A 23,082-nucleotide genomic window follows, 5' to 3' on the forward strand; every position below is an offset into this window, starting at 1 on the left:
TATGGCTCAGTACTATCAGAATTATTTAGAATTGTGTATCTATGCAGGTATTCACAGCCCTGAAGGACTCCAACTGTAGAAATCTAAATGCATTAAGTTTGGTTTATTAAGTTTGGATTCAGGGAGCTCCCGTCATGGCTCACTGGTTAACGAACCCAACTAGTATCCGTGAGGACATGGGTTCAATCCCTGGCCTTGCTCAGCAGGTTAAGGATCCAGAACTGCCATGAGCTGTGGTGTAGTCGCATTCTCGGCTTGGATCCTGTGTTGCTATGGCTGTGGTGTAGGCTGGCAGCTGCAGCTTCGATTCAACCCCTAGGCTGGGAACCTCCATATGCTGTGGGTGCAGCCCTAAAAAGACAAAAAGTTTGGATTCATTATGTGGGAAATTTCCCCCCATATTCAAACATTTAATAATACAAAGTTAAGTTTGGAGAATACCTTCATTTAATATATTACTTTAGGTGCTTAAAAAAAAAAAATTTTGTAAAAACAAATACTTCTGTTAGCCAGTCTTTAAAAAGCAGTTTTTCTCTCTGATCAGGATGACTTCATTTTATCCCAGTAGAAGAGAAGTTTTCATCATCATAATCAAGCAGGAGAGAAATGATCCCCAGCGAGCTACACGGCAAGTTGTGTAATTGTCGTTCATTTTAATTAACAAGCTCTGTCCTTAGATGGGTAATCTCCATTTCTCTCATTTGAGTCCAGACTAAAACGAAATAGGTTCCTCCCTCCCCATTCAATGAACTATTCAAGTGTCTCCTGAAAAGAAAATGAATTTATCCCATTTGTCATAAAGCTGAGGTCTTTGATTATACGAAGAAAGATCTTGTTATGCACAGCACATCCTTGTGAGATGAAAGAGAAAGCCTAAAAGGCCTTCTATTTTTAAAAATTTTTTGTCTTTCTGTCTTTCTAGGGCTGCTCCCGCAGCATATGGAGGTCCCCAGGCTAGGGGTCGAATCAGAGCTGTAGCCGCCAGCCTGCACCAGAGCCACAGCAAAGTGGGATCTGAGCCGCGTCTGCAACCTACACCACAGCTCACGGCAACGCCGGATCCTTAACCCACTGAACAAGGCCAGGGATCGAACCTGCATCCTCATGGTTTCTAGTCAGATTCGTTTCCGCTGCGTCACGACAGGAACTCCCTAAAAGATCTTCTGAAGAGCATCCCCTGCAAAGCGAGTGGGTGGGAGGGCTGTGTGTTGGGAGAGAGGGGAGGAGGGTTGGCATTCAACAGGAAGTTTCCACATGGGCTCAATGGGCAAAGAAATCATAATACTAGGTACAGAGCTCTAGCCCTCAAATCATGTCACAGTAACTTGAAGAAAAGTTGGGAACCAAGTTTTATGTTTCATGGCACTGTTTTCTACAACAGCCTATGTGCGTGCGCGCGTGCACACACACACAAACACACACACACACTTTTTATTAGTCTTTATTTCTTGGGGCAGTTTTAAGTTCAGAGTACTTTTTTAAAAGAAGAAAAACCACGGGTCTCCACATTTTGCCAAGAAAGACCTCTAAGCACAAACACTGAGAATTAAGCCCCAAATCCAAGAACAAGCTTCATTTATCTAAGTTACTTCTACCCACCACTGGGTGGTAGTATGATTGAAACCTTCATTCCCAGGTAAACTGTCCTCAAATTTGCCCCACTCTCCTCAGGTCACTGATGTCACCCACTGGGAAGAATGCGTATGTGTGTATGTGTGTGTGTGTGTGTGTGTTTCTTTTGAATCAACAGAATGCTGTCCTGTCTGAATGGGATCTGCAGCCTTCATGACAGAGGGTTTTGTTCTGCCCTTTTCAATCAACCGTTTTCCATCCAGAGGACACAGAGGTGGCTTAGAAAGAGGTCATCACGGGGCATGTGGCCTACACTATGGTCCTGACACCAGAAGATATGCACAGTCAGCCCAAGGGAGCGCAACGAAAGTCTCTCCATTCAGTTTCAATCATGCACATGTGTCCATTCCACCGCACTGTTGAAAAATGAAAAAACCTTCCAGTCGCCTGGTGTCAAGGATCTTGAGCTTTCGTCAACGAGAACCCCTCTGAGCTACAGGTTTTGAAAGATGTTTGCCTATCCATGTGCTACTTTCATTAAAAATACAACTCAATTTCGTCCATTAAAGCGACTACCAACCATAGCTGCCTTTAATCCAGCACTTACTGGGGCCCAACCCCAGCAGCTCTCCGAGGGGGGTATGATTATGTCCTTGTTTTATAGGCGGGGACACTGAGGTTCGGAGAGATGGAGGTGCCCCATCACCATCATCTGGTTAGGAGGCGGATGAGCACAGCTTGACCCCAGCCCTGTTTGCTGTCCAAGCCTCAGTGATTCATCACAACTCTGTTTGGCCCAGAAGAGCCTCAGATTTGCATGAGGTCGTCTCCAGTGTAACCACACAGCCCAGAGCAAGGGAAGGGGGCATCTTTTTGAGGCCACCATCTGTATCCAGGCTAATGAGGAATTCCCGTCAAGCTCTTTGAGATATTTGAAAATGAGAGTTCCTGTCATGGCTTAGCAGTTAACAAACCTGACTGGCATCCATGAGGGTGCAGGTTCGATCCCTGGCCTCGTTCAGTGGGTTAATGATCCGGCGTTGCGGTGAGCTGTGGTGTAGGTCGAAGACTCCGCTTGGATCCCGCATTGCTGTGGCTGTGGCATAATCTAGTGGCTGCAGCTCCGATTTGATCCCTAGCCTGGAAATCTTCATATGCCACGGGTGCAGCCCTAAAAAGAGAGAAAGACAAAAATAAATTAAAAAGAAATATTTAAAAATTGCTCACAGGCCTCCTCCCATCTTCCCCGCCATGACCACCCTTCACTATGCTCGAAGTCTATGGGCTCAGAGGTAAGAGCATCACTTGCTAAGTCCCATCCCCTCACCCAAGAGACAGTTGGACTGTGGAGTGGAAATCGGTGCCCAGACATGGAAAGTGTGCCTCCTCACCCCCCTCCACTGTTGGAGACCCCTGAGAAAGGAGAAAGGGTATGTGGGCTTAGGCAAGACCTTACTCTTGATTTTCCTTATCTTTTTTCCTCTGTAAAATTACTTCCCCCGAGAAGCTATTCCTCACTGCCCAAGAAGCAAAGTCTTCAGCCTTGACTAACAAGTATCAGCGAATGCCATTGTTTTGTTTTGTTTAGAATTCCATCAGTGGTAGGATGTTACAAGCGTGTGATCTGGTGTCTCTAAGTTTTCGGAGATCCCACATGCTGACTGTGGCTGGCCATTTTGAAACAATCTGGGCCCTAAACCGACAGGCCAAGACATACAAAGAGAGAGCCGGGCCATCAATCATTCGCAGACATCCCAAAGCTGCTTTCTCACACAGCAGCGGTGGGGTGGGGGTGGGGCAGAAGAATGGGAGCATTTAAATAGACCTTACTGGGACTTAAAAAAATGAATTAGTATCATTAGATCTTTGAGCCAAGCCAAGTCGACATTGAAAGTGATATTTGTGGAAGACCGCGAACCCAGCTTCTCTGACGTGAAACGCCCCTGGGGCTCCCATTTCTGTTGACTGTTGGCCTGGCGGGGGCAGGGGGGTAGGGGGTGGGGGGCCTGGCCTGAGCCTATTCATCTTCTTGTTCCCACAGGGCCTCATCTACAACTGGACACACTGGAGCACTAGGAAATGTGGGCTGTATGACTAAAAAGAGAGCCCGGAACCTCCTGAGTTGGCACTGGAAGGAGACTGGCTAGGGGGCAGAGTGGGGGTCTGGGGAAGGCAGTGCCAAGGAACTTCATTCCATATCCAGGGCTCGCCCTCTCCTTGGAGTGGCCTTAAGCCTACCAATCCCACCTCCATGATGGTCTCAGGGAAGGGCTGAACTTCCTTTAACCTGTAGCCCCAATCGTCTTTCCAGGTGAGGTCTGGAGCCTGCTGAGGGGTCGTGGGAGCATTAAAAAAAACCAAAAAAAAAAAAAAAAAAAAACCCAAAAAACACCTCACCAAGCAAATAGAAAACCACAAGAGGAGTTCCTGCTGTGGCTCAGAAGGTTAGGAAGCAGACTAGTATCCATGAGGATACAGGTTCAATCCAGGGCCTTGCTCAATGGGTTAAGCATCTGGTGTTGCCCTGAGCTGTGCTGTGGGTCACAGACGCAGCTCCGATTTGAGCCCTAACCTGGGAACTTCCATGTGCAGCAGGTGTGGCCCTAAGAAAGAAAGAATCAGAAAACCACAGGAGGGAGGTGACTGAGAATCTGGCTTTAAAACATGGCTTTACATATCAACACCTTGTGGGGCCCTGTGAGCCCTCTCCCCTGCCTCTGTGTGGCAGGGAACGTATTTCAGACATATATCCCATCAGGGCTACCCTAAGCCTCCAAAATTCTCCATGTCTGCTGCCCAAAGACATTCCATGTAAGTGATTCAGAAATTCCAGAAGCGTTACCGTCAAATCCGTATTTTTATAATATACCTAGAAATATTTTTTTAAATGCAAACAAGAAATCACATGCACTTTCCATGGAATTATACTATGTTAACGCATCAGAGACCACTAACAGAAATCTGTAACTCTTTTAGGACCCACCTTAGAATAAAAGTTTCTACCTCTACGTACTTGAGAAATGTCACTTGACGGCAACGCCACTCTCCGAGAAAAGTTCCTTTTTGCAACCCAGAAATGATATAACAAAATAAATTACAGAGATTTATCTGATGCAGAGGCTGATGAGACAGCCACTAGCACCCTTATTCTCCGGTTTCAAAATTATATGTTTGTCAAGACGGACAGCCTCTTGTCGAGTTGATAACTAACGTCATACACTGGAACATGGAAAATAAGTTTATGCCTGCTAAACACCACTTTTATTAGTTTTATAAACTAGGTTCCACTTTAGATTTTTTTTTTTAATTTATTTCTGTGTTTCAACAAGTTTGAGAGCCTCTTTCGAGAGCATTAAAGGAGGTTAAGCCTTCTCACCTGTTCTCGGGGATCCTGAGAGCCACCTACCCCCAGACTTGTCCCAATGCTTGGAGGAACAAACAGCCAATCTCAGATCTCAAGCAAACTGCCAGATCTCAAGGCAAGTTAACCAGGAGCACTTGGGAGGGGGAGAGGGCTGTGGCTCATAAACAAAGCCCTTTGTGATTCCCTGCTTCTCTCCCTTATGGGGTTTTTCTTGGGTCTGAGGAACCACTTTCCTCTGACCCCTAGGGACTGGCTCACCATAGCAAACTGAGGGAACAGCATCAGAAAGGCTTTAAGGGATGATTTTCTTACATACAACAGCCCAGCGAATGCTAAGATTATGACAAGCTCCGTGTACCTCCCTGCCAGAGGGTCCCTGGGAGTGACCGGGACCAACCTGTCATTTGTCCTTTAGGGATGAGGAAACAGAGGGCCAGGGAGGGACGCGACTTACCCAGGGTCACACCACGCAGGCTCCCTCTTCCCACGATGCCGTGTGTCCTTCCTTGCTGTGATGATCAGCTCCGAGGGGAAAGGGTTAACCTTCATTCTGAAAGATGTTAGTCGTGATTTATACTTTTAAATGTGGCTAATGGTGGAAATAAAATGATAATGAGAAAGCAACACGGGCTTTCAAAGTAACTGTTCACCAAAGCGAACATTAAGCCTGATTTGATGACCCCCATTAGAGATTTCAGCTGAACATTACAGGGATGTTTCTTGGGAATTTGTCTGATGGAGATGGCAGGGTCAGCTGCTAGGGATAAAGAACGGTCACTGAACTATCCAACTAGACACATTTTTATCAATTACAGATACCGGAGAATTGGAAATGCTACACGTAAATCAAACGATTTCTACAATGAAGCAGCCATTTTTTAAAATTCTTTTTTATAACGCAAGCCTTTGTACCTTTATTGGCCTGTTGCATAAGGAAAAAGATGTTTGGGGAAGGTAGGTTTTACTTATTAGCTGTGTCAGATGTTGGGTTTTATAAAATGAGAGACGCCAATATGAAGTGCTTGAGGTCTGGAAGGTGACTTCGAGATCATCTGGTCCAGCTCCTTCATTTTCCGAAGGAGGTGGCTAGGGTCCAGAGAGGGGAAGGCACTCTCCCAAGGTCACACAGTGATCAACATCAGAGCCAGAGCTACCAAAAAACGCCTCCAGATCCAGGCCAAGGTGTTATTTGATGAACAGCCAGCAGAGCTCCCAGTACTGTGAATTGGAGAAACAAGATAACAGTACTGCATCTACAAAGGAACAGAGGCTACTTTCTTTATAAATCACTTTTTCCCTTTTAAAAATTAAATACTTTTGCTTACACAATGTTTAAAAAATTAAAAATAGTATAGAGTAAGACACTTGTAATCAAACAAGGAAGGAAGGGGGTGGGGAGGGGAGGAAAGGAGAGAAGGAGGGAGGAAAGAAAAAGGAAGAAAAGAAAGAACGCAGAAATAAGTATGTGCATATGCACTTGGAATACATATTTTGCGGGAAATCAGACCTCAAATAAGATGGTCACTAAAACTGATTTAGATCTGAGTTTCCTGGTAATAAAGTTTTCACTTGCTTCCTTATTTCCCAAAAGAAGCTTCGGTAGAGGTGGAACTAGAAATGCTCCCTTTCTCTCCTCTAGTCCCATCACATCCCCCTGCACACCAGCCTGAGAGCCACGGAGCAGAACTGCAGCACCTTGGAGCTGCAGGTTCCTTAGACACCACCAAGGCCATCCCTCCAGCTGCCAGAGGGACAAGTGGAAGCCCAGGGAGACAGGGAGTTTGCCACAGTGACACTGGAGTCCAAGAAAAATCATGTCTGAGTTTTAGGGTCAATGATTTTTTTTTTTTTTTTGGACATTTTAAACTTGTTTTTACAAATATCCCCAGGCGCATCCCAGATCCCCTTTAGCCATCTCCCCAAGAACTTAAGTTTGACGGTCACGGAAATTTTTACTATGGTGTTTTAGTTATAATATCCTTTCATGCGGTTCCATGGAACCACAGCTGATTTCTGTAAGACAAGAGGACAGAGAGGAAACTGGGCCATGAAGAGTCAGACTCTGGCCAAGTCACACAGTCAGGCAGTGCTGGTGGCGGATCAGCTCCTGGCTGCAACCCAGGTTCCTGAAGACAAGTCCACACTTCCCTCTTCACACTGTGGCCTCTGTGAAAAACCAGCAGACGGTGACAGAGGAACCAATGCATTCCATGGCTCTTAGACAGAGCCTCAGTTCGGACACTGTGACAGCTAACTGGGGTACCATCCCTACGGTCCAAGTACCATCTCTTATAGGAACATTAAACATCTAATACAAGAGGATTTAAGTGAAATGGTTGTTTTAAAGGGGGGAGTTCCCGTCGTGGCTCAGTGGTTAACGAATCTGACCAGGAACCATGAGGTTGCAGGTTCGATCCCTGGCCTCGCTCGGTGGGTTAAGGATCCGGCATTGCCGTGAGCTGTGGTGTAGGTCGCAGACGCGGCTCGGATCTGGCGTGGCTGTGGCTGTGATGTAGGCCGGCGGCTACTGCTCCGATTAGACCCCTAGCCTGGGAACCTCCATATGCCGCAGGAGCAGCCCTAGAAAAGGCAAAAAGACAAAAAAATTAAAAAAATTTTTTAAAAGGGATATGGTATTTTTTCAAGGTAAAGCATTCAAGGGCTTTGTTTCAATTTTGAAGTTTTGCAGTACTCTCTGTGTACCTCAACAGATGATTGCAAACCTCATGGTCACCCAGGGGCTTCTGGGCATTGGGTTAATACTGTTGTGGGTTTTTTGTTCATTTGCTTGTTTGCTTTTTTAGGGCCGCACCCACAGCATATGGAAGTTCCCAGACTAGGGGTCGAACTGGAGCTGCAGCTGCCAGTCTATACCACAGTCACAGTAACGTGGGATCCGAGCTTCATCTGCGAGCTATACCACAGCTCACAGCAATGCTGGATCACCCAACCCACTGAGTGAGCGAGGTTAGGGATCGAACCCACATCCTTATGGATACTAGTCGGGTTTCCACTGCACCACAACAGGAACTCCAGGTTAACACTGTTCCTGATTCAAGGGAATTGAGAGCAACTTCAAAATAAGATTCACAGGGTCTTAATGAGGCAAGAACAAAGGAAGGCAAAGCAATTGTCAAGCATGGGGGAAAAAAAAAAAACCCAAAGATGGAGTTCCCACTGTGGTGCGATGGGTTAAGGATCTGGCGTTGCTGCAGCTGCGGCTTGGATTCAATTCCTGGCCTAAGAACTTTCATAACTTTCATATGCCATGGATGTGGCAGGAAAAAAAACAACAACAAAGATTACCTCTATCATCAGGATCCGACCTCTGGACCTGAGCCTTAAGGTTTAAATAATAGTAATAATAGTAGTAGGAATAAGATCTTGACATCTTGATTCAATTGAAGTTTGAAAAGCCAGTGTTCAGACTCACTGTCACAGACCCAAGGACAGTGGAGGCAGAGAAGGCCCAGCTGGGGCGTCGCCCCCTCCCCCGAAACCCCTGTTTGAATTTGCAATGCCGGCGGTTAGAAGAAGTGTCTCCATCTTGTAAACACAGCAAATTTGATCTGGAAGTCATTGAGAAAACATAAACACGGAGCCTCATGCGGTCATGTTTACACTGTTCCAGCCCTGGTGAAAGATGAGCCCTGTTATGGAAGCATTGGTTTTTTTCAAAAGCTCGTTTCTTTTTAAAAGGAAAATCCTGAGTACACATCACCATGAAGCCCAAAGACCTGACAGGGCGACCACAAGGGCGCGAACAATGTGGCTTAAGCAGATAACAGACGTGATGTCACATGTATGTGTGTCTCTCAAAATGGTAGAAATGGCAGACTCTGGTTTTCTGAAAAGTTATTTATTTTTGAAGTGGAAATTGACAGTCCCGGAGCAGCTTCTAAACGACATCTTGAGTTAAGAAGATAGTTTCATGACTATTTCATCTTTCCCCAGTCCATTCTAAATTTGCAGCAATGTGGACCAGGACTTTAGCCCAGTTCCCTTCAATTTAACCAATAAATAAAACAGAAGCACAGATGGAGAAAGTGACTTAAGGTTACAGAGCTTGTTGGTGCCAGAAGCAAAAATAGGACAGCGATTTCCTGATGTCTACAGGTTCTTTCAGGATATGTCTCTTTCAAGTGTTGCTATTTACGTAACATTTCGGTCCAAGGGCATTTATTAGATATTGTGTTCTCCATGGAGCTGGTAATGGGTTTTATTCCACAAACATGGGCATGAGAGAAATGTCACATGATCTTTCCAAAAACAAATGAATTTGGATTAGGAGTATCTAGGCTACTAGGTTGGTGGAGAAATTTACCCCATCAGTCATGAGCCAATAGGGCCCATCCTGGAAATGGCTATGGGACACCCACCTGGGGGCCATGGAAGGGCCCAAGGTTTGGAAGTGGAGCCGCTGTAAGGGTCTCTGGCTATGGATGTCTTCACAGTGCAAGGTCCCAATAGGCCAGCTGCTCACCTGCTCCTGGGCTGTGGCCTATGCAGAAGATGTGGGTCCCTGGGCCCATCAAGGCTTTGCCTCTACCCTGGAACCGTGGGACAGAAGGGAACAAGAGCCTGGAAGCCCAAACTGCTTCTCTTTTAGGTCTGGGAGAACCTCTTCAGTCCGCTCTCCCCTTCCCTCCCCTTCTGCTCCCCAGCCTCCCCCATTGCCTCCCTCTCCTATTAGCACAAGCTTCTCTAAAGCCAGGCCAGAAGGGGAGAGAGAAGGAGCTTGAAGAACTCCTGCTTTGAATCCCACAGTCCAAAGACCCCTGAAAAAAGGACACCCAAAGGCCTAATTATCTTACCTGTAATGAGAGAGGGAAAAATACAGTAAGAACAAATTCCAAAGAGATATCTCAGGAAATTATCCTGCCATTAGTATATGTTATCTTCACCGCACAGAATTCCAACCCTTTTGTGATGAAAGCAGTAATGCATTTGTAAGACACCTGATGGTCTACAAGGCACTTCCCACTCACCAGTTTGTTACATCCTCAAACACTGCAAGGTGGGTCTTTGTCACCCCATTTTCCAGATGAGGAGACCAAGGTTCAATGAAATGATGAGATATTTGTGGTTCTTTTATCCTGGTCCTAGAAGAGGGTGGCAAGCCATGTATGTCAAATGTCCTTTGAACCTGGCCAAATTCTCAGTAAACCCACACTGGTCAATACCACTCCATGATATATTTCCTCCTTCATTCCCCAATAGCCGATACACTTGGGTGAAACACCAAATGTGACTCTCCACATTCTTCTGGGGTGAGCTCCATTGTTTTTGTTCACTCAGCTTCAAGGTTAAAAAAAAAAAGGACCAAAGATCATAAACAATCTCTCTATTTTTTTTTCCTCCTTGGCATGTGAAGGTTTTGAAAAGAAATCCAGTGACTGATGAAAATAATTGTTTAAATTCCCTAGGGCTATTTGGTTGAGGTCTCTGTGCCCTGGTACCAAGACTCCTGAGACTGTGTCCTAATCCTTGTTTCCACAAGCCCAGCGTGATTTGCACCTTTCAATGGGGCAGTGACACTGGCAGGTTTTCTTCCTGGAGAGATAGCCTGCAAATCTATTAGAGCTTCTTCAGTCACTGATATGTTCTGAATGTTTGTGTTTCCCAAAGTTCAAGTTGAATCCTTAACCCTCAAGGTGAAGGTATGAGGAGGTGGGGTCTGTGGGAGGTGATTAGGTCATGAGGGTGCAGCCCCTGTGAGTGGGATTAGTGCCCTGACAAACTGGACCTGGGCGAGGTTCCTCACCCCTTCCTCCACGTGAGGACACAGACAGAAGACAGCCATCTGTGATCCAGGTAGCAAGCCCTTACCAGACACCAAATCTGCTGTTGCCTTGACCCAGAACTTCCAGCCTCCAGAACTTTGAGAAATAAACTGCTGTTGTTTATAAGCTTTCCAGTCTGTAGTATTCTGTTATAGCAGCCAGACCAAACTGAGGCAGTCATTCATAGCATCCAGTCCTCCAGCAAACATTTACCTGCCAGTCTTGATGTGCCAGGCATTGTAAGCATGCAGTCAGAGCCACAAACGAAACCAAGTTCCTACCCGCATGGAGCTCCTGTTCTGGAGGAAGGAGGGCATGGCAGACAGTCAATAGAAATAAATACATAAACTACCATATGATCCAGGAATCCCACTCCTGGGCATCTATCCAGAGAAAACCATAATTCAAAAAGATACATGCACCCCAATGTTCACTGCAGCACTATTTACAATTGCCCAGACGTGGAAGCAACCTAAATGCCCACTGACAGAGGAATGGACAAAGAAGTTGTGGTACATGTATACAAAGGAATACTACTCGGCCATGAAACGAATGAAACAATGCCATGGGCAGCAACATGGATGGACCTAGAAATGATCATACTAAATGAAGTTAGACAGTAAAAGACCAAATCATACGGTATCACTCATACGTGGAATCTGAAAAAAAAGGACACAGACGAAGTTAGCTGCAGAACTGAAACAGACTCCCAGACTTCAAAACAAAATTCTGGTTGCCAAAGGGGACAGGTGGTGGGAGAAGGGATGGACTGGGTCTTGGGATCGGCACATGTACACCATAGTATATAGAATGATTGGCCAGTGGGGACCACTGTACAGCACAGAACTCTACCCAGTATTCTGTGATCATCTATGTGTGAAAAGAATGTGTATATATGCATAACTGAATCACTTTTTTGCATAGCAGAATTATCACGACCTTGTAAATCAACTGTATTTCAGTAAAAAAGGAAAATAAATAAATAAATAAATACCCAGGTGACAACAGAGGCATGAAGATAATTCTGCAGTAAGGTTAGGGGGATCTTTTTCTGGAGAATAATGTCTCTGGAGGGGCCTGGGGACACTTCCTGCAGGGTGTCAGACCTTATCTCCAATTGCTGGGCCTATGAGCAGGCAAGGAGTGTGAAATATTGGCACAGACATGTCCTGGGAGCCGTAGAGGGCCGTTCCCACCCACAAAACTGCCTGGATATGGAGGCCATCCATTCCGGGTGTGGGGGTGCAGCTTCAGGTTGAAGGTCACAGCCGTTTCCCCATCCGCCATATGCCCTCAGCGGGGCCTTCACCACCTTGCTTTACTTCTCCAGACCCAAGGGTCCTCATTTTTAAAATGGGACAAGGAGTTCCTGTCGTGGCTGAGTGGTTAACGAATCCAACTAGCATCCATGAGGACGTGGGTTCGATCCCTGGCCTCTCTCGGTGGGTTAAGGATCCAGCGTTGCTGTGAGCTATGGTGTAGTCGCAGACGCAGCTTGGATCTGGTGTTGCTGTGGCTCTTGCATAGGCCAGCAGTTGTAGCTCTAATTGGACCCCTAGCCTGGGAGCCTCCATATGCCGCGGGTGTGGCCCTAAAAAGACAAAAGACAAAAAAATAAATAAATAAAAATAAAATAAATTGGGATTAGCAGGTTGAAAGGCCTCTCTTCCATTCATCATTTTTCACTAACACTGCATTCTCTGAGATTTTTATTCCACTTTCTGCCATTTTATTTCTGTCATTCATTTAGTTCTAACTAGTTAATTCCAAAAATGACCCAATGAATGGCCAGTAGGCCCGGTCCAAGATCTGCCTCAGGAAAGGATGGGATATTACTTCTCCAGCAGAGGACGAAACTGGCCATCTAGAAATCAGAGCCTTTTGCACAGACTTTATCTGGGAGGGACAGTGTAAGAAAACAGCCAAGAGGAAGTTCCCGTCGTGGCAAAGTGGTAACGAATCCAACTAGGAATCATGAGGTCCGGGGGCTCGATCCCTGCCCTCACTCAGTGGGTTAGGGATCCGGCGTTGCCATGAGCTGTGGTGTAGGTCAACGATGTGGCTCAGATCTGGTTTGGCTGTGGCTCTGGCGTAGGACAGCAGCTATAGCTCCAATTAGACCCCTAGCCTGGGAACCTCTATATGCCACAGGTGCGGCCCTAAAAAAAAAAAAAAAAAAAAAAAAAAAAAAAAATAGCCAAGAGAATTTTGAAAAAGAGCAATAGAGAGAAGTTTATCTCACCAAACATCACAGCATCCTTAGGACATTTTCAACCATCTTCCCGTATTGGTCCAGGAATGGGTAGAGACCCATGTGGTCAAGTATGGCCATGACAGTGGGCACACGGCTAATGACCGAGTCCCTCAGTGTGCCCTGCCCACCCAGCTACCCTGTCCCCTCACTTGGGACCCCCAGGACTCTATGTCAGTACTGCAGGCTGATGGTTAGCATCTGCATTGATTGGCAGATAGTATTTAATATCTCTCCCCACCCCAGCACGCCCAAACTCTACTGGTGATGGTTTGTCCTTTGGAAAGTATAATTTGGCATTTTCTGTCAAAACAAACATATGAGGACCCTTCAGCCCAGCAATTCCACTTTCAGTTACTATTTCTACAGTATAGCTCACATTATGAAACACTACAGAGATGTTTATTGCAGCCCTACTTAGAATAACAAACAGCAAATAAAACCACTACAGAAATCATCCCAAAGCCCAACATGAGAAGCCTGGTTAAGTAGTAGTCCATCCAGGGAATAGTGGGCAGCTGTTTCAGTGAGGACCCCCACAAATAGCCCTAAACTGTGCAGCAGTCTGTTGGCTTATTTAGTGGAAAAGTCCACACATGGGGAGGGTTTCAGATTGTTTTTCTGTTATTCTCTTAGCTCCCTCTCCTCCGTGTGTCACCTTCATCATCAGCTGGCTTCTCTCAGAGCCAAAGAAACCTGATAACCTTCTTGGACTTGACATCTGCACACAGCACAGCTCGGCGAGCAGGACAGAGGGGTCGGCTCTTCCTGTAGCCATCCAGAAACATGGGAGTGAGCCTGAGCTCTCTGCTAAGATGAACACCCACTAGGGCTCCCCCCTAGAACTAGGGATGAGGCCAACCCCACCCAAATGCCAAAGTTGCTCCCCAACAGGGAAGAGGCAGAGTGGATGGGAGAGGGACAACCACAGTACCTAACATGGCAGCCACGACAAAGATACACCTCTGTTTGTACTGACACTGGAAGCTCTTAATAATACACCACTAGGTGAGAAGATCAAGGTGAAAGCTTGCAGGGTATGATCTCACTTAAGTAAAAATATTACTAATCCATAATATTAACAAATGTACTGATATATGCATGTAAAGTCTGGAAGGATATTACCAAACCATTGACAGAGTTGTCATCCGGGAGTGGAGTGAGGAAGGTAAGACTGTGGTTAGTGTAGAGGAGAGGGAAGGGTGGGGCTTTGGGGTTTAACTTTATATTTTGATCAAACTTCCAAAATTTTAAAAATAATCATATATTGTATAGCTTTGAAATTAAACGAAAAGCAGTATTACTTGGGGAGGCCATGGCTGTCTTTTCCTTCAAGTTTCAACTCTAGCGTCCCTCTAGGATGTGACCTAGCCCGACTCTCTAACGTTTGCTCCAGGACTGCCATGTGCGGGCATGCAGGTTGTGCACTGCACAACTCCAGGGGGAAGCATCCACACAGTGAAGGGGGTGCTCACCCTCTCCAGAAACTCTTCTCCACCACCGACTTCATGCCCTCACATGCTCGATGTTCACCGTTTCTGAGCTATGTAATGTCCTCTGGTCCCCTTTACATATACTGGTCCTTCTCTTAGGAAAGTATCTCCTCAGCTTCTCCATCCACAAACTCTTACTCTTTCAAGACCCAATTCAAATATCTCTCTTCTTCAAAGGTCTGCCTGACATCCCAGCAGAATTTATTTTGTCCCCACCACTATGACTTTTCCTACTGTAATGGATTGTAAATGTTCCCACTGAACTTGGGAAACAAAAACTTAATGTTATATTCATTTGGTTTCCTCAGAATTTGTTGCATGTTACATGAACAATGGGCTGAGGGAAGAAACACCAGCGGCAACCCTAGAACCTTGGTTTTGGGGTTGATTGTCCAACGGGCTTTCACGATTAAATTGATGTTTCTCAAACTGCTCGGCACAACTATCTTAAAGGTTAATCTGAGAATCTTGCATTACAATTAAGAGTTTCTTTCCCTAGTCTCCTTGGAGGTTTTAAGATGCTAATAATCATTTTGAATTACCCAGAAGGGGAAACAGGAAACCAGTGCCAAACTAACCTGATCACTGACCTACTTCTTCACAAAGACCTATTCTCTCACCATCTATTGTTATACTTTCTCTCTACCTGGGTTCCCGCTCCCTAAACAAACAAGAGGGAAGCAATGGTTTCATACATTAGGAAAATTAAAGAAGGAAGGAAGGTGGAGACAAAACATCAGAGGACTTGCGATGTCCAGCAAAGGATGGGTTCTGTTGGGTTGGCAGTAGGGATGTCAGGGAACTTTGACCGAAACCACCCACGGTGGCAAGGCACCCAAGCCCTGCGTGAGCAGTCTCACAATAGGAGGCCCGGATCAGGAACATCGTGCTGCCCAGAAAACTAACCCGGAGAGGGTGGGAGGGACCCAAAAAAGAGGAGGAGACGACCAACCTCCCAGAATCCTTGGTGCCGGAATTCGTCTTGGCTGAGAGATGTGAGCGCCACCAGGAAGTGAGGCAGAATATTAACTCAGGTAGTCAGTATAGGAGCATGGGCTTCGTTAGATGCATTACTTGATAGGGCCCTTGATTGACATTTGTGGCTAAAGGGCTCCAGGAAGTAACATCTCTGGAGGACTTGTTTACTATAGAGAGTGTACCTACGCCCAGATGGACAGGAATCACTAACCCCCTGTGACTCAGTTGACGGGAAAGAAATGGACAAAGAAACTATGAGACTTAAGGGACATTCCAACCCCTAAAACCCTATTGGACAAGGACTGATATGGACAATTGAACAAGGCCAATGGGAGAAAACCACATTTTTCTGGACCCCACGTTGCTACTCCCACCCCAAATTTAAGGAATAAAAACCCCTATAGGACAATAGAGAAGGGGGCTCTTCTTCCCCCCTACCAGCAACCCTGGGAGCAATTTGCTTGCCTTTAATAAAAACTTTGCTTGCTTGCTGCCTGTGTGTTCACGGAGTTCATTCTTCGACTGCTGTGAACAAGAACCCAGATTCCGGTGTCATCTTTGTGGCATCATCTTGACCCTGGGTAAAGCCAAATATGGGCCAAACCAGATGACAGGCCAGGCACAACCCAGAAACAAACTCCATTATCATAAAACCTGAGGCTATGAGCCATGTGGTAGATGGGTTCTCTTTGGTTCCCTTACCCTACTGCTCACTGCCCTGGGCACCTCTGCCCAGTAAAGTCTTCTGCTCAAACAATTCGTTTCCAAGTGTTAGACGAGCCCACTCTCAGGTCCCCTTCCTGCAACAGAGAGACACTGGAAGATGTCAAGTTGAGGCTTTGTGTTTTAGAATGTCACCCTGACATCACTGGAGAAAAAAAAAGATTGCTAAGGAGCAAGGGTGGATGAAGCAGGAAGACAACTTAGGAGGCACTGCTGTGTCCTAGCAAGAAACAATGGTGGCCCCCTATGGGGTGGTGACAACAGAATTGAGAGAGAGACAGAGAGACAGAGACAGACAGACCTTCAGAGAAAGCTGTAAGGAGGAATTAGCTGGATTTAGGACTTGGTCACCAACTGAACTGCACTGGAGAGTTGAGAGGAGTTTGGGTGAAACTGAGATCAATGTGCAAAATTGAAGGAGTCAAAAAAAAAAAAAACCCCTCAGTAATCAAGATAAATCCTAATTGCATGTCATATTTTTAAAATAAAAATTAATACAAAACATTCATGATGTATAAAATGTGAACATTTTCATTAAAAACAGGGTATATTACTGAGTTTTGCCTTTTTTCTTAGTGTGCACCGCACTGAAGGTGAGAGGACTCCCAGGTTACAAAATTGCGCTGCTTAAGGAAAAAAAAAAAAAGGAGAGAAGGAACTGGTTTGGGTTAGAAATTGGTGGATGTTATTTTGGCTGTTACAGGAGGTATATTCAGGCTTCTCAAGCTGCAGCTCAGATCCCTCCTGTGTAGGAACAAAAAGCAGTCTCTGAGATTGTGCAGCAGGAGAAGGAGAAGAGAACTGGGGCTCAGTATGGAGACCATCAAAATCACTCTCTTCTCAAAATGAACTGTAACCTTTACTTTGCTTCCCACATCACACAGCATGTGGCTGCACAGGATGGCGTTGCCTGGCAGAGACCATGCTCAGCAGTTCAAACTGGGCAACACTCCATCCCAGACCTCTACGCAGGTGCCCCAACCAGGGCTGTGAGCATCACAATGACACCCTTGTATTTGTTCATTCACCAATTTCTGCTTTTCCTTTTCTTCCCCCTCCTTCCCTCCCCTGCCCCTCCTCCTTCCGTGAGCCAGCTCTAGAGTAGGAGGTGAGGGAGTTCTCTTGTGGCACAGCGGGTTAAGGATCTGGCGTCGTCACTGCAGCTGCTTGGGTTGCCGCTCTGGCACAAGTTCCATTCCTGGCCCAGGAACGTACACATGCAGCAGGCATGGCCAAAAAAAGAAAAAAATTAAGGTAGGAGGTGAAGAAGAGGAGGAGGAATGCAGAAAGGAAGATGACAACAGTGGAGAATGAAGGGAAGAAACAGACTGGCTGAGAGGAAGAAAGGAGAGAAAAGGAAAAGAAGGAGGAAACCAAGAGAAAGCGAGGAAGTAAAGGAAAGATGCTAAGTAAGCTCACTGGTTTGCTAAATTATAAATAAACTATTTCCAGGAGTTCCCACTGTGGCTCAGTGGAAACGAATCCGATTAGTATCCATGAAGACATGAGTTCAATCCCTGGCCTCACTCAGTGGGTTAAAGATCCAGCGTTACCATGCGTTGTGGTGCAGGTGGCAGACGCAGCTCAAGACCTGGCGTTGCTGTGGCTGTGGCGTAGGCTGGCAGCTGCAGCTCTGATTAGACCCCTAGCCTGGGAACCTCCATATGCCGCAGGTGCAGCCCTAAAAAGCAAAATAAATAAATAAATAAATAATTTCCTGTGCATGTTACAGTTGAAAACTGCACCCCCACCCCTACAGACAGCAGAGACAAACTGAAGAGTGATGACAGATTAATTAAAACTTTTTTTTTCTTTTTTAGTAACAAAAGAAGGCACAAATCCAGGGCACATACCTGCCCTCAAGTGGTGCTTCCAACAAGCATCCTAACTAGAGGGGACAGGGAGGAGGCGGCTCCTGGGCACAGAATTAGTGCCTGTGTGTACTCAGCCTCCCAACTCCACAGCTCAGCTATGTAGATGCTCACAAAGTTCCAGTGAATACAACTCTTCTGAGAGAAATACCTGCTTTCTCTTCAGTGAAAGAGAGAGGGAGAGGAGTTCCCTGGTAACCTAGTGGTAAAGGATTTGGCGGTGTCACCACTGGGGCTCGGGTTGATCCCTGACCAGGGAACTTTTTGGCATGGCCAAAAAAAAAAGAGAGAGAGAGAGGGAGAGAGGAAGAAAGGAAGAGAGGGAGGGAGGGAGGAAGAAGGAAAGAAAGAGTTCACCAGTAATGATATCATTGCTACTGTGAATCACAAAGATAGCTCTAATGACCAGTCTTGGACAAACATTCCAGACAAGAGAAGTGACTAGAGGATGCTGAGCCAGATGGAGTGAGTTGGGCAAGGAGCTCAGTGCTTCCACGTGAGGTTTTGGTGACATGAATGTGGTTGCCAGAAGAGGCCACTTCCCTGTAAACCAAGCATGCGGGCACTCCCTGTCCCCTGGGGCCACTCCTCAGCCCTGGAGTCAGAATCGCACACACATACAACTGCTGGCGAAATGTCCCAGTCTTTGTGGACCAACAAAGAGAACGTTTCAGGGGATTCTCTGACCTTGGAAATGGTCTTGGACTCAGTCAGGAGACCCCTGCCATGAACTTATCAGATGACCTTGGACAGATCACGACCTCTTTCTGGAATTCAGTTTTCACATCTATACATTGAGGATGACGGGGTGGGAGCAGGTTTATACCTCCTGTGGGTCCCAGATGTATAGCCTCCAAGAAGCTGTATCAGATTCTCCAAGGGTAGGACGAGGGGCAGGGGCATTTCAACACAGCTTCCGGGTCAACCCCCCCAAGTCTGGTTCCATGGGGCCCAGAAGCCTCCAAGCTGGTGCTGACAACCAGCCATGGTGGGGAATGGCTGGACTTAAACGACCTCTGAGTCCTTGTTGGTCCAGAGGCAACCACTCAAAAAGGTTACTATAAATTACATCAAAGTCAACTGGGGATGGAACTTCCTCTTCAAGGACATGGACAAAGAGCACAGGACAGCTCACAGATTTAGGAAGATTTCAAACAATAACACTCATGATGGGAAATCCGATCCTCATAAATAAACCGAATGGAAAAGGCAACTTTGAAAAAAAACATTTCCCCTCAACTTCAATTTCTTAAATCTAATCTACAGGCGGTGTAGGAGGGCCGAAGAGGGAGGCACATCTCTCTCCGGAAAGTGATTTATGGTGGAGGTCACGGCAGCCCCTGTTTGGGCCTGTTACAGTTCGCTAAGCTCCACTAAGCTTAGGTATTAAGGGAGCCTTCATTGGAACATTTGTGCAGAAGGAGGGAGGAGGGAGGGAGGGGACTCTTTTTTTTTTGAAAGCTCTGGAGCTGCCTGAGGCCTCAGCTCAATCTTGGGACCCAACTCTGTTTGTCTTCCTTTTCTAGCCACGTTGTTGCCTATGGCTCAGGCCTTCTCTGCCCCATTGCTCCGTGTTTGTTTATGGCAGCGAAGTAGAAAATTGTCATGTCTGTCATTGTTATTGGTTTACTGATTGTGTGACCACCTGGTTTGCTGGATCCAGGACAAAGGCAGTGAGTCCCCCCACCCCCCTTCAAGCCAGAGCGGTGCGCTTCAGGAGGAAGAAGAGGGGAAGGGGATGTTTGGATGTCTTTTGTTTGTGTCTGTGTGTTGTTTTGCAAAGGATCGTTCAAAGCTGAAATTATTTTAATTGAAACAATAAACCTCCCTTAGCGCACGCTTCGCGGCACAAGTTTGTACTAGAAGGCCTTCTTTTTTTGAAGGAAAGGCCCTGAAACTGAGGAATTCCTCCATAAACAACTTGATCCTTGATTGGCCACGTTGGAGTTAGATGTGCCGTTTCCAGATGTTTTCCAAAGGGCCCGGTGCCCTCGGGTCCCCTCACTGCTTTGAGACATCCCTCTGGTCGGCAGAGACCCCACAGCTGTTTGAGCAGAAAATTATTTTCTTTTCATTTCATCGAATGCCACATTCAACATGCACCTTTCATCCAGAGAGGCCGCTGGGATGTTCAAAGGATTCAGAATTACCCACCCACCCCCTAGCCTCTGGAGTCATACACACCAAATATTTAACATCTGTCCTGCTGTACCACCCGAAAGTTTTAAATTGAAGGAAGATGTGTTTCTTGCACTAAATTACTGAAGGAATTTTCAGAGCAGAGCTCCGTTACCTAGGCTGGCCAGGAGATCGCTACAGGAAAACGCTTCTACGTTGCCAACCGCTGGAAGATGGTGAATGGTCAGCCAGACAGCCCATCCCTCTGCATCTTGCCTAAAGACGGCACCGCAGGCGATACCTCGTTGCTGGCATTGAACCGGCTCCTCTGGTAATAATAATGATAATTGGTTTCCCTGGGCGCTTCCTACACACCAGGCCTTGAGTCCAACGCTTAATGTACATGATTTCATTCAACCCTCAGAGCAACAGTATTAGGAGGTATAGTAACCGTACTTATTTTATAGAAGACAAAAATATGTGAGGCTTTGAGGGTTTGGGTGTCTAGTCAAAGATCACAAAGCTGGTGAGGCAGAGTTTGAATCCGGCTTTGTCTGACTTGATGCTCATGGTCTCAACCGCCATGCTCTGCTTGTCCTGGTGCTACAGGGCACAGAGGTGTATAGAAGAGCACCAGCTGCCTTGCCGCTCAGATGCGGTACATCTTACCAAGAACACACTGCGTGCGGAGCAGTAGGGCGGGTTTGGAAGTGAGGAAGAGAGACGAAGAGCCCAAGCCCAGCCCTTGCTAAACTGACCAAGAGTGGCCAGCAGTCTCCCTGTTTGCCTGGGACTGTCCTAGTTTCAGCACTAAGATCTTTCATTCCCGATGTGATAGGCAGAATTCTAGGAGGACTCCCCCAATTCTACACCCTGCTAATGCACACGGCCTCACCTAGTTATTCAAACATTAAATTTAGGAGTTCCCTGGTGGCCTAGTTGTTAAGGATCTGGTGTTGTGATTGCTGTGGCACGGGTCACTGCTGTGGCTTAGATTCAATCCCTGGCCCTTCTACATGCTAAGAGCATGGCAAAAAAAAAAAAAAAAAGTTATTGCTGTGAAGTGATTTTGCCAGTGTAAATAAGTTGATTGTAAAGTAAGGAGATTAGTTGGGTGGGCCTGACCTTATCAAAGGAAGGTCTGGAATCCGAGATGGAAAAGTTGATTTAAAGTATAAGAGGAACCAAGAAGGACTTAGTGTATAGTGCAGGGAACTAGACTCAATATTTTGTAATAGCCAATAAAGGAAGGGAGTCTGAAGGATGCACACACACACACACACACACACACACGAAACGTAGTGGCTGTACTGTATACCTGAAACTAAACAGTAAAGCAACTATACATCAATTTTTTTAAAAAGGAAAATTAAAAAAAAAAAACCACCAAAAAATGAGGATCCAATGAGGCTTTGAAGATGGAGGGGGTTCCCATGGCAACAAATGTGGGTGGCCCCTAGGACCGGAGTGGCCTCCAGCTGACAACTGGCAAGGAAAAGGGGGATCTCAGTCCTGCCTTGCAGGAAACTGACTCCTGCCAACAGTCTGAATGAGCTTGAAAATGCGTGTTTACCCAGAGCTTCCAGATGAGAACTCAGCCTGGTCGGCACTTGGACTCAGACTTTGAGAGTCTGAGCAGAGGCCCCAGCCATGTCACGCCTGGACGTCTACCTGCGGAGCTGCAAGCTAATATGGGTGTTGTACTAAGCTGCTAAACGTGCGAGGATTTGTTATGCAGCAAGAGAAATGCAATCCACCAGGAAGTGCTTCAGTCCCCAGGGAAACTGGGATAACTGGTCACCCGAGATGAGTGTAGGCCCACGTGATGTGAGTTGCTGGGGGATCTGTTCGGTTTTTATGGAGGAAGTGACCTGTCCTTGGGTAGGATTTAGGCAAGGGGGAAGGGACTGAAGGGGACTTCAGAAGGAGGATACAGCCCGAGCATAGAGAGAGAGGTGGAAATATGCAGAGGGTCTCAACTGAAATGCCACCAAAGTACCAACTAAATCCTTGAGGGAGTTAAGTGGGGACAGAGACTTTGTAACTTCAGCATTTGAAAGGTTCTGCTCCAGGAGCATGAAAATGGCAGGGAGATGAGCAGCCTGTAGTTGTGTGTTTCTGTTTCCGGTGCTGCTACAGGTCCACTCCACTTCCTTGAAGGCAGGGCTGTGGCTCATTCTGCGTGTTACCCCAGCGCCTAGTGCAAGGTCTAGCACATCATTGTGTGCCCAGTAAATACTAAATAAAGACATAATAGATGGTTTAACGGGGACAAAGCAACACCACTTTCAGCCAAATATGTAGCCATGTCATCCCTGGAAATACTAAGAGGTTGGCCAGGCTGACCCATCACACTGTCTCCCATCCTCCCCCAGGACCTGACTCTTTTGCTACATATGGGAGCCTCCCATGTCCTCCTCTGGATCTGGGGCTCTGGTGTCTGACAGCCCATTTCAGTGCTGCTCCACCCCAGCTGTTTGACACTGGGCAGGGAACTTAACTTTTCCGTGCCTCAGCTTCCTCCTGTGTAAGAAGGGCACACTAGGACCTGCCTCACCAGGTGATCTTAAGGATTAGATGAGTCAATACAACATGCAAAGCCCTTAGCGCAGAGCTCAGCAAAGGCTAAGCTTCAGTAAGTTTAGTTGCTACTATGATTAATTTTATTTTCAATAGTATGACCAAATTCAGGTGGAGACCCTTTCTGCACCCCGGCCCAGCCCCAGGGCATTTTCATTTTACTAGAAGATTTCTTGAAATCAAAAATACCTTTGAACCCCAATGGAAGGACTGCCCAACGGAGGTGAGTCAGATGGGGCCCTCCTACAGGGAGGAAGCCATGCCCACTACAAGGCAGCTTCTTAAAGCCTAGTCCGTGGACCAGCGGGGTCCCAGCCCTCCTCTAGTTGACCTGAGTTGGACTCCGCAT

At 46.5% G+C, this 23,082-nt stretch overlaps 1 long non-coding RNA gene across 2 annotated transcripts in view; it reads right to left on the reverse strand.

Moving 5' to 3' along the window:
- Positions 1-1,425: 1,425 nt before the first annotated feature.
- The window catches only part of LOC110256390 (uncharacterized), a 147,239-nt gene continuing 125,582 nt past the window's right edge, over positions 1,426-23,082 (reverse strand). The window contains exons 4-5 of one of the 2 annotated variants that reach the window (XR_014824553.1): positions 5,391-5,486; positions 1,426-2,743 (exon numbers count right to left, since the gene is read on the reverse strand). This is a non-coding gene — a long non-coding RNA (uncharacterized LOC110256390). Of the gene's footprint in view, positions 2,744-5,390; positions 5,487-8,779; positions 11,019-23,082 lie in introns of those variants that run through there. The other variant, XR_014824552.1, reaches the window with a different exon arrangement.

The sequence above is a fragment of the Sus scrofa genome, chromosome 13 (assembly GCF_054392235.1).
Source record: "Sus scrofa isolate SSC_HxYL_T2T_F1_AM1 chromosome 13, Sscrofa_HxYL_maternal_Yorkshire_Landrace_v2.0, whole genome shotgun sequence".
NCBI classification, from domain to species: Eukaryota; Metazoa; Chordata; class Mammalia; order Artiodactyla; family Suidae; genus Sus; species Sus scrofa.